This window comes from Protopterus annectens, chromosome 6.part0 (assembly GCF_019279795.1).
Source record: "Protopterus annectens isolate FY-2018-M chromosome 6.part0, PAN1.0, whole genome shotgun sequence".
In the NCBI taxonomy this organism is placed as follows: Eukaryota; Metazoa; Chordata; order Ceratodontiformes; family Protopteridae; genus Protopterus; species Protopterus annectens.
The window spans coordinates 1,012,275,666-1,012,289,735 of NC_056737.1; positions in this window are offsets into that span (position 1 = coordinate 1,012,275,666).

The window sequence follows — 14,070 nt, forward strand, 5'->3', positions numbered from 1 at the left end:
ATTCAGTTCCAAAATATCATGTCTAGTGTAGCCATTATATGATAAGAATTCCTCCTATTGTATATGACAGCTTTTTTAAATGTCTGTTTCCTGCTTTGGTGTTACATGCACCCATTAAAGTTTGGCAGTTTGATTTTTAAACAGTTTTTTTTTTCATCATCTATGTTTGAACCTATTTCACATTATAGAAAATCTTTTTTTAATGAAAACCTTCAAACAAAAAATGAAACACACCCCTAGAACACACCATAACCTGTTAACTTAAAACAAACACACAAGACTATGAAAGTATTCAAATAAGGAAGTTTAAAATCTCCTGATAGAAACAATTGTCCCAAATCAACAGCTGTCCATAGAGGCAAAACCTAACCTAAAATTGAGGTTATCCATACTAAGACACATATTACTTCCAGTGCTTCTATGTACACTTATTGCTGCCTATTCTTGTCTTATTTCCATCCCTGATATGAAAAACAACTTGTATATTTTCCAAAAACATTTTTTTAGCGTTAAGAAAATGTGAAGTGGCTATCTTTAAATAAAACTGAATTGTCCACTTTTCTAGTAAATGCATCAAAGTTTTTGATTACCAGAAAAAGGTGCTATATCTTATTCACTTCCAATAATTTCAGACTTTTTTTATTAAAGTGCTTGCCCTTGTGCCATTTACATTTAAATTTCTATCAGTAAACAATGTCCAGTCCTCTAAATTTATTGCCTTCACCTTTAGTCAGCTTGTTCCTATGGAAACATAAGATCGAAATGTAGAGCTACTTTCAGCTCCAGATTTCTCAACTGGCACTGAACATTTATTTGCTTAAAGGAAACAATTTTTTACATTGTGGTCTCTTGTTTTTTAAAACACACTGACATCCACAGAAAACTTGTCGTAAGATTAAGTCAAGGGCAATTTTCAAACAAACTGATATGGTATGTGAGATATGTAGTTACACAATGTCACTGGCAGCAAAGATCTCACATAAAAGTACTCCTAATGTCAATAAGGTTGTCAGTAGTATACACACTGCATCCATCTCTCACAATTCAAAGCAGACATATCGATCCACATATGCTGAGGAACTTAAATGTAACCTTCCTAAACCCCAAAGACATCCTAGATTAAGTACACATAACAAATACCCTCAGCAACCTTCTGATGCACTCTTTCAAAACAACACCCACATCAATACATAGAGCTACATCTCACAGAGCCACTACCTCTAAGCCCCTAAGGCAAGCCACCACACACTCCAACATTGTAGTCATTGGATACTCCATCATGAGACAAATTGATGTCCCTCTCACCGGGCTGAGTAAGGATAAAGTCTTGGTCAGTTGCTTGTCAGGAGCTGGGATCCGCCACATTATGCATGCACTCAGGTCATTGGACCACAATTACCAATATGACTCAGTTTTATTCCATATGGGAGTAAATGATCTGAGATGTACCTCCCTGGACTATATGAAGAGAGACATCATAGACCTTTTGGAATATGTGTCTCAGGCTGGTATGAGCCTAGCATTGAGCACCATTTTACCTTCTCCAAGGATGATGTCACAATATGAACAAAAGATAATTGAAATTGACTTTAATAATTGGATTAGTTTCTGGTGTCAGTCTAAGGGGGTGCAATATTTGTCAGCATGGAAGGAGATGGTCAACAGACCATATTGCTTTGCCAGGGATGGTCTGCACCTTTCCCCTCTAGGCTTTCAAATATTAGTTAAAATATTGTCTTCCCCATAGTGCCTTTTTTAGGCAATGCCAAACTGAAAGTACTTCTGACACAGCAAATCAAAAGCAAGACAATCTAAAGGTATTACTGCTCAATGATAGGAATCTAAACAAAAAACTCCACTCCCTAGAAGCTTTCTTTACCCTAGATAATGCTGACATCTGTGTGGTCACTGAGACATGGCTTAAAACCACAGAGAGCACACCAACAGTGCAAGCTTATAATGCCGTCCACACATTTAGGCCAGCTACTTCACAGGCAGGGACTAAAGGTGAAGGTGTCTCTATTTACATAAAAAATAAATACATTTCAAGGCTGGTCAAACAGGACAATACACTTGAGCTGCTCCATGTTCAAATCCTCATAGGCAAAATCTAATACCACTTCCTTGGAAGCTATAGGTCCCCCTCTATGACCCAAGAACCTACACCATGTATTTAAACTTATTAGAAACACTAACCATCCAACTCAATGTCATATTCATGAGTGATGTTAATTACCCCACTATTAACTGGGAATCTTATATGACACCAAATGTACATGTACAGAGATTCCTGGATTTTGTAAACACAAACTCCCTGGACCAGATAGTCAATACACCAGCTAGGGGTGCAACCATACTGGATCTGGACCTCACTAACATTGTAGAGTGCTGCACAGCCCCTACTGTCAGACCACAACATGGTCTCCTTTGAAGTAAAAATAAAATGTGGACTCCCAGCTAAACCTGGGATATTCAGAAACTATTCTAAGGCTAACCTTCTGCTAATAAGTGAGAACCTGGAAAAAATTCAAGCCCCCATAAACCCTGAGAACACTACTGCCTATGCAGAACTGTTCACAGAAACCCTGTATAAGCATGTTAATAGCTGCACAGAGGGAGCTGTACCCACCAGAAAGAAGTACAGAACTAACTCAAAAAACAAGCCACCCTGGTGGAATCAAAAAATGAATAGGCTGTATAACAGGAGGATGAAAATCATGGCAAAAAATTAGGAGGTGCAGCATCCAGAAGGATAAAAGCACTCTTATCAAACTAAACAAATAACTCAGAGGACAAATAAAGTCTACCAAAGCCAAATTTGAGGTAAGTTTGGCCTTCCAGCCTGAGGACAACCACAAAGCTTTCTTTAGCTATGTCTGCAACCTCAAAGACAATACATAACTGTGTGCAGAGCTCATTGTAAATGGAGCCACCTATATTGAGCCGGAAGAAATAGCTAACCTCCTGGCTGATAAATTCAGATCCAACTTTACCCCCTCTCCCCTTAACCTTCCTTCAGGAAATATTATCAGATATAACTCCCCCTACTATCACTAGGGAACAGGTCCTTAATGCTCTCTCTAAGACCAAGAACACTGCATCAATGGGCCCAGACAACATCCCAAGATGCCGTTTAAATAGCATGAAACATGACCTGCCAGGGCCTCTGGAATTCCTATTTAATTGTAGCCTCCAAATAGGCTTCATGCCTCATGAGTGGAGAAAGGCAACAGTCATCCCTCTGCACAAAGGTGGGCCATCTACAGTCCCTTTAAACTACAGACCCATAAGTCTCACTAGTCTTATACGTAAAGCCATAGAAAGAATTATCATGGAGATGGTCACTAGAGATATAGTAATCCTACAGACACTGGACTGAACCCAGTTTGATTTCATCAAGGGTAGATCAAGCCTACTCAGCCTGGTGGACTTCTTTGAGAAGGTCACCAAAGCAATGGATGAGAGCAAAGTCATTCACACGGCCTACCTTGACCTGACCAAGGCATTTGACTCAATACCCCACTCCGGGATTGTTGACAAACTCCGGAGATTAGGTACAACCCATATGTCACCCGGAGGATAGCCAAATGGCTCACAGTCAGGACCCAGGAAGTTAGAATTGGGGAGCCCACCTCTACAAAGAGGCCAGTCACAAGTGGAGTCCCTCACGGATCAGTCCTTGGACTGCTCCTGTTTGGCATTTAGTTCTTTGAAATCAAGGTCAATGTTAGTGGTCTCTGGCTGACTAAATTTGGAGATGATTGCAAATTAGGAGCTGTCATTGAATCTCACAGTGATACAAATCTAATGTTCTCCAGGAAGAGCTGACATAGACAAACATCTTGTGTCAGAGTCATGGACTAAAACTAAATGCCAAGAAATGCATAATAGTATCCTTTTGGAAGTCATCCATCCCTGGTAACTACCATACTGACAACACACCACTTAGAGCTGACCAAGTATTCAGGGACTTAGGGACACACATAGAAAGTAATCTATCCTTTGACCATCACATGTCAACAGTGGTGATGGAATCATGCTATATTGCACAACTTATAAAAAAAGGTATGGCATCTAAGTCAAACCAAGGAAATCATTGTTCCACTGTATTCGGCATTCATCAGACCTGTCACTGAGTACAATGCCCTCTTTGGTATGTACCTAACCAGGCATATCCAACAACTAGAATGTCCACAGAGGTTCCTCACTAAAAGAATACAGGGTGTAAGTAAAATGTCTTATGCAGACTCCCTCAAGGCCTATCCCTGTATTCTGTATCCTACAGACTTTTGAGGGGAGATCTATATGTGGCATACACAGCATTGACAGACTCCACTCTAATGGATCTCCTGCATATCCACAAAACTAACAGCACCAGAATTACCCATTCTAAAGACTTAAACCTTGCCTGTGATATAACTAGGTCCTGCTGGAGACATAAGTATGTATCCCAGAGACTATCCCATCTATGGAACAGGCTCCCCATCGATGTGAAGCAGAGTTCCTCCCTAACCCTATTCAAGTGCAACTTGGACAATTGGATGGGAAACCGGAAATTTATCCCTGGTTTGGCAGTTATGTCTCTAATGGACAGAGGTAACCTGTAAATGGTTCATTTCCCAGGCTTATGCTTACAGTTAACAAGGGTATCAGAAGTTGTCAGTGATTTGGGATGCATGGCTAGGCTTAAAAAGGCCCTTGTGATTGTTAGCCTACTAAACACCAATGAACCTATGAACCTATTTATCCAGTCACATACGCAAAACTAAAATAAAACATTTCAGTTCTACATATATTATAATTAACTACACTTTCAGCCCGAGATTAAAACCTTTGACTTAAATGCACTTTTTTCCAGCCTTTCTCCTCATTTTACATCATATTGCCAACATTTCTTATAACTAAAAAAGAGAAAAGAAAAAGGAATTTGTTTACTTCTTTATCTTTATCATTATGAAATACAACAATCACTGTAAATCTTTACAATAAAATGCAATTTATATCACAAAATGTTTTATACAAATACTGTTAAGAACAAAACTTGTTTTACTTGCAGTTAGTGCTTCCCTCCTTCTCTCTACTTGTTTCCATTTAGTGTCCTTCGGAATATTAATGATATGAAGTGGGGCATATGCCTTTCATTCCCCCAACAAGTTTAACAAAGCCAACAAATATCAAGGCCATATTCTTTAGCAGTGCACAGTCAAAATGATAGAGCCCTATTTGGAATTCATTATGTGGCTCTACACGATATGCAGAGAAGTTAAATAAAGGGAAATAGAATATGCTAATTAACCAATAAAACATAGCAAAGCTATTCAGGAAGCTATAAAGCAATCATGTGCACTCTGTGTAGGCCTTTGATTTCTGCACCAAAAACATTTTGAAATGCAGGCATGATTACACTTAGAAAAAAAGCATGTTAGGGGTCACTGCTGCTATTATTATGTTGTATGTGCATCAGGCTTTAAATCAGGGGGCTGCGGCTGCCAGACCTCGGGGGGGGGATGAAAAGAAGGGCATTTTGATCCCATTTGACTTTACATGGACTGCATGACACAGAAATTGTGGAAAGATACAGGCTGGACAGAGAAACACTGGAGGAAATATGAAACCCCTGGTGCTACTGGTACATTCCAGAGACCCACAAGAGATATATTAGAGATGTCACAGACATCAGCCTTGGAATATTACTTCAGTTATTAAATGCAATGCTACTACATTTAATGGAGCATATCTGTTACCCACAACCCCCAAAGAATAGAACAAGAACCATGGAAGAATTTTATGCAGTAGCATACTTCCCTGAAGTCTTGGGGGTCATCGATTGTACACGCATAGAAATAAAAGCGCCATCAACAAAAAAGGTTTCCACTCTATAAACTGTCATGTTGTCTCTAATACCCAAGGGTTAATCTACAATGTCTGTGCAGATAACCCAGGCAGTTTCCATGACATATACATATGGCATACTTCTGAGATATGCACCAAGATTTCTAGGGGTAACTTTCCTCAAGTTCATGTAATGGTTAATGCAGGGTATGCACTGGAGCCCTGGTTCATGACACCGAGTTCCTATCATGAAATAGAATATTAAGAATGCCGAATACCAGAAGGCTGAACATGGTAGTTCAAAAGCTGAGCATGTCAAAGCCACAGAAACCCAAATTCTTTCCCAGGGAAAGAATTTGGTTGGCCGTTTCTGTGGCTTCGGCATTTTCAGACTGGGTCAAGGTAAGTGTACGAATGGGTAGTGACGGACTTAAGGTTAAGGCGTGGGTCAGGTAAGTATGCGATAGTGACAGACTTTAGGGTTAGGGTGTGGGTTAGGTAAGTGAGCGATAGTGACGGACTTTAGGGTTAGGGTGCAGGTCAGGTAAGTATGCGATAGTGACGGACTTTAGGGTTAGGGCTGGGTTATGGTTAGTGCATAGATAGTGGTGTATGTTAGGTTTAGTGTAGGTTTTGAAGGTGTTTGGTGTGATTGTGTTATGTGTGCATTTTTCAGAACAGTGAATTTTTTTCTCTGGGAAAAACTTTGCTGTTTTGAAGTTTTGATGTTATCTGAATTCGATCTTCCAAGTTCAAACTTATGGTGTTCGACATTTTGGAAGTTTGATTTCATGATATAGACCCCATGACACCTATGAAAAACCCACACGACTCCACTGAAGAATGATACAACAAAGCCAATGCTCAAACCAGGAATATTATAGAATGTGTGTCTGGATTGCTGAAATCAAGATACCATTGTCTAGACACTTAAGAAGGTACCCTGTAGTACGACCTGGGCACCTCTGCCAAAATGCTGTCTGTGCCATGTTATACAATATAATACTCAGGAAGCTGCTACAACAGTCCAGCAAAGGGATGGATCACAGTTTCAGGGATCACAGGTAGGGCCAGTAGTAGGTACAGATGAGGTATCTGAGGGAGAACCACCAGCTGCAGGTGGTGCTGGCAGATGGAGGTGTGCACAGAATGCCCTGTCTCTGACTAAGAGGCAAAATATAGCATAAACACTCACTACCTAGTTCAAAGTCAAAGATCCCACCCACATACAAATAGAAAAAGTGATGCCTTTCAAACTACACAACCTTTACTTTAACCATGTAATGGTTGTGTTCTGATAGCATGAGGCAGGGACAACCCCCAAGGACAAGATTTGTACCTGCACAAATAACAAGGTAATTATGGAACATGTAAAGAAGAAAAATAAGTTATAGAACAGATTACTGTCATGTGGAAATATGTACATGCACCTAAGCAGAACATTTGTCTGAGGTATGTATTTATGTCAGCAATATCTCCAAGTTATGAGTTGTGCAGGATACAGTTATGTATTAGAACCAATACTGTGCTTCAAGCATTTCAATTGGCCATCATCTATAAGACATAGAACACATCAATTATACCCTCATTTGCACACCTATACCAAGAAGCAAGACTTAAGCACCCAGTGCTTCCAGTGTTGTAATGGCAATACTAACGGAAATGCAATTACGTTCTAGAATTATAGAAGCACACATACATAAATTAGTATGAACAAGAAATCAACAATGTTAATTCTACAATGCACATTCATTAATGCAAGTTTGTGAATAGGTAAACATTGGCTCTATATTAGAAAATCCGTGTGAGCGAATCTGAAAAGAGCGATACATATTGTGCGAATGACGGAAATGGTGAACGGTCAAAGCCACGGAAGTTGAAATATTGATTTGTCATGGTTGGCCCATTTGCGGTATAGCTCCGTAAGATAAGTGTGCGATAGTTACGGACCTTAGGATTAGGGTGCGGGTTAAGGTAAGTGCATAGATAGTAATGTATGTAAGGTTTAGTGTAGGGTTAGAAGTAGGGTTTGGTTAGTGTATGTATGTGGTTTACTTATTATGGTTGTGTGCGTAGTATGTAGCGCATGGTGGGGTTGGCTGACTATGACGATTCGAGATTTTAAATTTCATGGTTTAGGGGTTTCGGCGTATCTGTGGTTTGGGCTATATGTGTCGCTGTTGTAGTATTCGCTCAAAAGGGTTTTCGGGTTTATAATATAGACTAGTAAACATTAGCTATGAGTTGTGTACATCAAATATATATGCAACTCTAAGTCACAAAGACATGTGTAAAGGGCAGGGCGCAGTCATCCTTTACACAGGGTTGGGGGGGTAGGAGATCAAGGCTGACACCAAAGAAGCGAGCATATGCAGGTAAGAAACACATGTACCTGTCACAGTATACAGTGTTCAGGGCCAGTAACAACAGATGTATAGCAGTCAACAGTACTGTTTAGATAGCTTACATGTGTATGAAGTGTTATGGGCAAGTGAATTTTGTGTGTGTGTGTGTGTGTGTGTGTGTGTGTGTGTGTGTGTGTGTGTGTGTATGTGTGTGTGTGTGTTTGCACGTGTGTGTGCGTGTGTGCATATGTGTGCGTGCGGACATGTGTCAGGGTGCTACTCAAATGTCAGTAATGTCTGTTGGACAAGCATCTAAGCCCACAATCCCATGGTCTACCACATCTGGGTGTGGACACCACAATGGCTGATGGAGCACTAGAAGCAGTGCCACCATGGGAGTGAAATTCTGACAGCCTTGTCTGATAACACCAGACGATGTACCTGGCATGCCATAATGCACATTTAGTAGTGACACTGTCACTTTCAAGGCCTAGGTAGAATGTACCTGTGCCTCCACTATAGCCCTACTCATATATCTGGCAGTACCTAATGACTCACCAGCATCAGGAGGAGAGTGGACAGCAGTCCTCCTCTGAGAACTCCTACCAACCCTCCTGTGTGATAGCATGCCCTCATGATGGCTACTGAGAGAATCAACCAGCTCTTCAACTGGAGTAACCACACTATATCAGAGGTCTCTGAGTCGTAGGTATGTGTAGGCAGACTGACTGTGTCTGTAATATGGACAGGGGATGTGGGAGACACAAGCTCAGTGTTAGACAGACTCTGCACCCTAAGACTGTGCCACCATCATCATCATCTGAGGCTACTGATATCCTGACATCAGTTTGTAGGGGTTTCACATTGCCACTGTCAGGATGACCTATGATAACAAGCAATAAACAAACAAACAGAAAAAGAGAGAATAAAATTAATGACATATATTCTTTATACAAAAGATATATGTTAAACTTTAATAGATGCTAAACCAATGCAAGCTTTACTTTCATATAGATCTGAGTCTACCTTATATACAGTAATAATGATAACCAGATGTGTCCATACCATGCACAGGTAGCCTGGAAGCCTGCAATCTCGAAGTGCTTGTATGTGAGAAATGGAAAAGAAAGAATTCTGCTAAGTATCAAACTGCAAACGAAACAAGAAAATGGCAATCCCATTTAAAAGTGCAAATTAAAAATGTTCTTGTGCAAAAATGTAGTGAACAGGTGGATGCCCCTGCACACCTTCCGCTATTTCGCTATGACTGTAGTACGACTCAGTAATAGCTGTCTCTATCTCTTATATATAGAGATAGGGGTGGGAGGTTGGCATAATGGTTAAGATGTTTACCTTACAGACACAATGTACAGGGTTTGATTCTCGCATGGGGTAACTGGCTAGGCATAAAATGTCCCACAAGGGCAGTTAGTCTCGAACTAACCTATAATTAATATGATTTAACAGGGGACCAGGGAAGTAAATAGTGTGGGAAGAAATAGCTAGGGAATTGTTATGGCTAGGCTTGTATAGGCCCTAGGGCCAGTAGCCTAGTACCAACCTATGAACCTAGATACATATATATGTATATATATATATATATATATATATATATATATATATATATATATATATATATATATATATATAATATATGCATGTTGTTTTCCTTTCAGCTTTTCCTAGTTAGGGGTCACCACAGCAGAACTCCAGTCCGCTAATGATTGGCAGTCAATTTTTATGGTGCCGAGGTGCCAGCCCGACGCCCAGTCTTCAATGAAGGCACGCCCATTCACACATGTCTTTCGAATGCCACTCGACTGCGGGGAGGACATGCAGACTCCACACAGAAGGCGCTCCAGCTGAGAATTGAATGGGAGAACCTCTTGCTGTGAGGCGACAATGCTACCGCTGCACCACCGCAGCTTTCTATATATGATATGATATATGCATATAAAGATATAATAATGACACTTACATTTTGCATACCTTGAAGGTCTGCTTGTGATGCTCTGAGTCTGTCATCCACATCCATACCAGTGTCAATGATTCTGTGGCAACTCTCAAGCTATCTGGATCTCTGACAGTGGACAGAGATTCCTCTGTTTCCATTAGTGGGGGTTTGGTAGGAGGACCATCCCCTGTAGCCACCTGTTCCTGGGCAACTGCACCTGCCCAATAGTGGTCAGAAGTTACACATCACTTGCCTGGTATCATATCTAGGTGTAAGTTCTTCCATGACCTCTGCAACATTAATGTCATTGACCACCTGCTGCCATATCCTGTCCTGGACAAACTGGTCAGTTCAACCTCTCCCTAACAGAACATCTCCATGATGATGTAAGGCCTGGATAATGACCTCATTTTCTGCATCAGTGTATGGTGGCTTAAAGGGTACAGATTTCTTCTTCAGTGTCATATCCCTGTATGAGAAGAAACAGAAAACAGACATTCATAATTACATATATAATACACAGACAGGATGGCTGTGTGCTCAGTTATATGTAACTACATACATCCAACATGCGCATAAAAATTTAAAAGTTAATGCTCCCTTTGATTACACACAAGTTAAGACAGCCCACCCCAAAAAATATTTTTTTTCTAAATCAACTAACAATGATCTATAACAGTTCTGTAATACAAATAACATGGGTTTAAAAGTGTAATACATTGCAACATTAACAATAATAATTAAAAATATATCAATAGAAATATAAGACAACTGTTATTAACTATTATAACTGCCATCTCCACTGCTGTGGAGGGCAGACAGACAGAAATCCACAAGCAGAACACATTTTTTCTTTTTGTGCTAGCAAAGGTAAAGGTAGTAGACCTTCCTAAAATGTTAGAATACACTCATCTGCAATAACTGTGCAAACATCAAATTAAATACAAACTAAAAAATAGATCATGAAGCATTCTTAGCATATTTTCTGTAATATTGACTTGGCAATGCCAAAAATAGTAAAGAAAAAAACAAGCTTTACATCAGTCAGTACAGTTCACCTTTTAATTTTAAACTAAAAGAATTATGTAACATACCTTGACAATACAACAGTGTAAAAATAGATGATTCTCTAAAAGTTGCATTTTTGGCAGTATCAAGCTCTCTGGATCAGAGCAGTCTTTCCAGTATGATGCAAGGGCATTAATTATATGATTACCTTTATAAAGTGCAGGGTCAGCCCTGTGAGTACTGTGAGTATGTGAATGAGGAGTTAATTCATTAGCATTCCTGAATATCACAATCTGCACTAAGTATAGGGAATGTAAGCATGGTATAAGGACCTACACACTTACAGGTGCATACCCTATCAATGCATGGATGGGCATTGAGAAGTGTTCCCCATTAATAGCTTGCATGTGTCTATGATTAATAAAACCACCGACTGATGATCCAACACTGTAGTTTATTAAAAAGCACATCCTGACGTCCCAGCTATAACAAGCCTTCAAGGAGTATAACATTTGTACAACACAACCTGCCTAAATACACCCTTATATTAAACAATTACATTTAAACAATATAATAAAACAATCAATTAATCAAATTAGATAAAATAACTCCAATTAATGTAATTGTTTAACCCATTAGGAGATAAAGTGTCAAATTTTAAAATATATGTTGACTCCTTTACCAGAAATTGAGTTTTCAAGTCATATTCATCATTATATGTATTAATTTTTTCTAAAATAGTACCCTTAAGATCCCCACTATTGCATTATGATATTTATTAAAATGTGCAGCTAAAGCACTTTCCTTTTCCTTTTTGTTTCTATTTATATCCCTAATATGCTCCAATAAACATATTTTAAAGGGTCTCTTGGTTTCACCTATATAACATTTTTTATAAGAACATTTCAGGGCATAAATAATGCCCCCTGTGTTACAACAGAAACTTTCCTTAACTTCAAAAATACATCCATTATTTTTTTTAAAACTCTTACTAATAAAATTGCATGCTTTGCATTTTCCACATGGCTTAGTACCAAATTCACTTACATTCCTTTCTATATTAACCGCAGGAATTATTACTTTTGATTTAACTAGAAAATCCTTGAGGTTCCTACCCCTCCTATAGGACTATGGACTAGGTCTGTGATTACTCTGACTGCATGAACAATCAGCTTTCACAGTCTCCTCTCTTTGATGGACACCTACTAAGGGTTGTGTCATGGATTGGAGACTTACCAAAAGTTATGAAAGTGCAGTGAGTGATTCAGGAGAGCAACATTCTTAACTTTCAAATGCTAAAAACCAACAAGTTCACCAGCAGGACTAGTAGACACAAAATTTATTTCCAGGTTAAGCGCTTTCATCAAAGTAAAATTGACTTCATCAGAACAATATACAAACCCTCATGTGGATTTAAATATGTTACAGTAACACAGGATAGGTTAAAATCGCACCAATCAAACAAAAATCCCTTGAATAAATTAATACCCTAAAAGGCATACACTATAAAAACTATATATATGTATTATATGTATTAATTGTGTTTGCTGTGTGAAATCTGAAAGCATGTCTGCTGTTCCCTCTGCCCTTTCCTATTCATATGATATTACTTAAAGTCCTGATATTATGATGCATACATGACACAGCAAACTGAATGGTAACTTGGTATTTGTAAATGTATTGTTAAAGTTGAATGGCTATTGGTTAAATGTTGTGCTGTGACTTTAAGATTTTATATTACGGATGTAAAATAAATATGGGGGATGCAACATTGCAGGATACTGATTTTGCTGGAGAGGTTTGTGAAAATTTAAAGTTTAAAAGATAAAACAAAATTGTAGTAATTAGCAGCTATGTGTTGGATTTATATCGGACTATTAAAATCTAAAGATATTTTTGTTGTAAGTAGTTACATTGTTGTCGCTACAGAGTGTATCTCTAGTTTACTATTTCCATCAATGTAGTGTGTCTCAGAGTTGGTATCTTTAATTTGTGGGGGGTGTTGGTTGTGTAGGGGGGCTGTGCCCCCCTGCACACCATGCTAATTAAATATACTAACTTTGAGATTGCACTACAGTGAGGAAAACAGTAGCTATACTGTTCTGTGCTATACAGCAATCTCCATTTGAATGGTTTGAACTTTCACAATTTTGATGTTATGGTCTTGGCCATAAGAAATCTGAACTTATGAAAGTTCGAAATTCAGAAGTAAACCCATACTACTTTACATGGTTTACTCTTCAGAAAGTTGACTTTCATATGGCCGAGACCATATGATCAACTTTCGAAAAGCCAACCATGTAAAATAAACACATAATATACACCAAACACTTACCTTTCAACTCCGCCCCCCACACCCCCTGTAACCTAAATATACCAACTCCGAGATCACACTACAGTGCAAAAGAGGAAATATTCCCATTTCGCACTGTACAGAGATAGCAGTTCTCCATGGTCGGCTTTTCAAAAGTCGATCATACGGTCTCAGCCATATGAAAGCTGACTTTCTGAAAAGTTGACCATGTGAAGGGGACCCATATAAATATATATATATATATATATATATATATATATATATATATATATATATATATATATATATATATACATTTTACAAAATAAACTAGAATAATCAACAGCTGCATAATGCATTTAGCTGGTTGATCTAGCTGTAAAGACTCATACATAATTCTTTGTTCTTGAAATGTAGTTTACTGCATGAGTCTAAACTGAGAAGAAGTGGGTAATAAGCCTAATGAAGCAAAAAGTAACTATGCTAGAGTAATAAATAGGGTGTTTACTCAGATGAAATGAAAACTCAGTAAAGAAGCATTCTGAATGATTATTCTACTTGGAATAAAGTGAAGGACGGTGCCAGAGAACCCTCAATGAAAACCTAGTATAATGCAAAATATCAAACTCTAGCTGTAA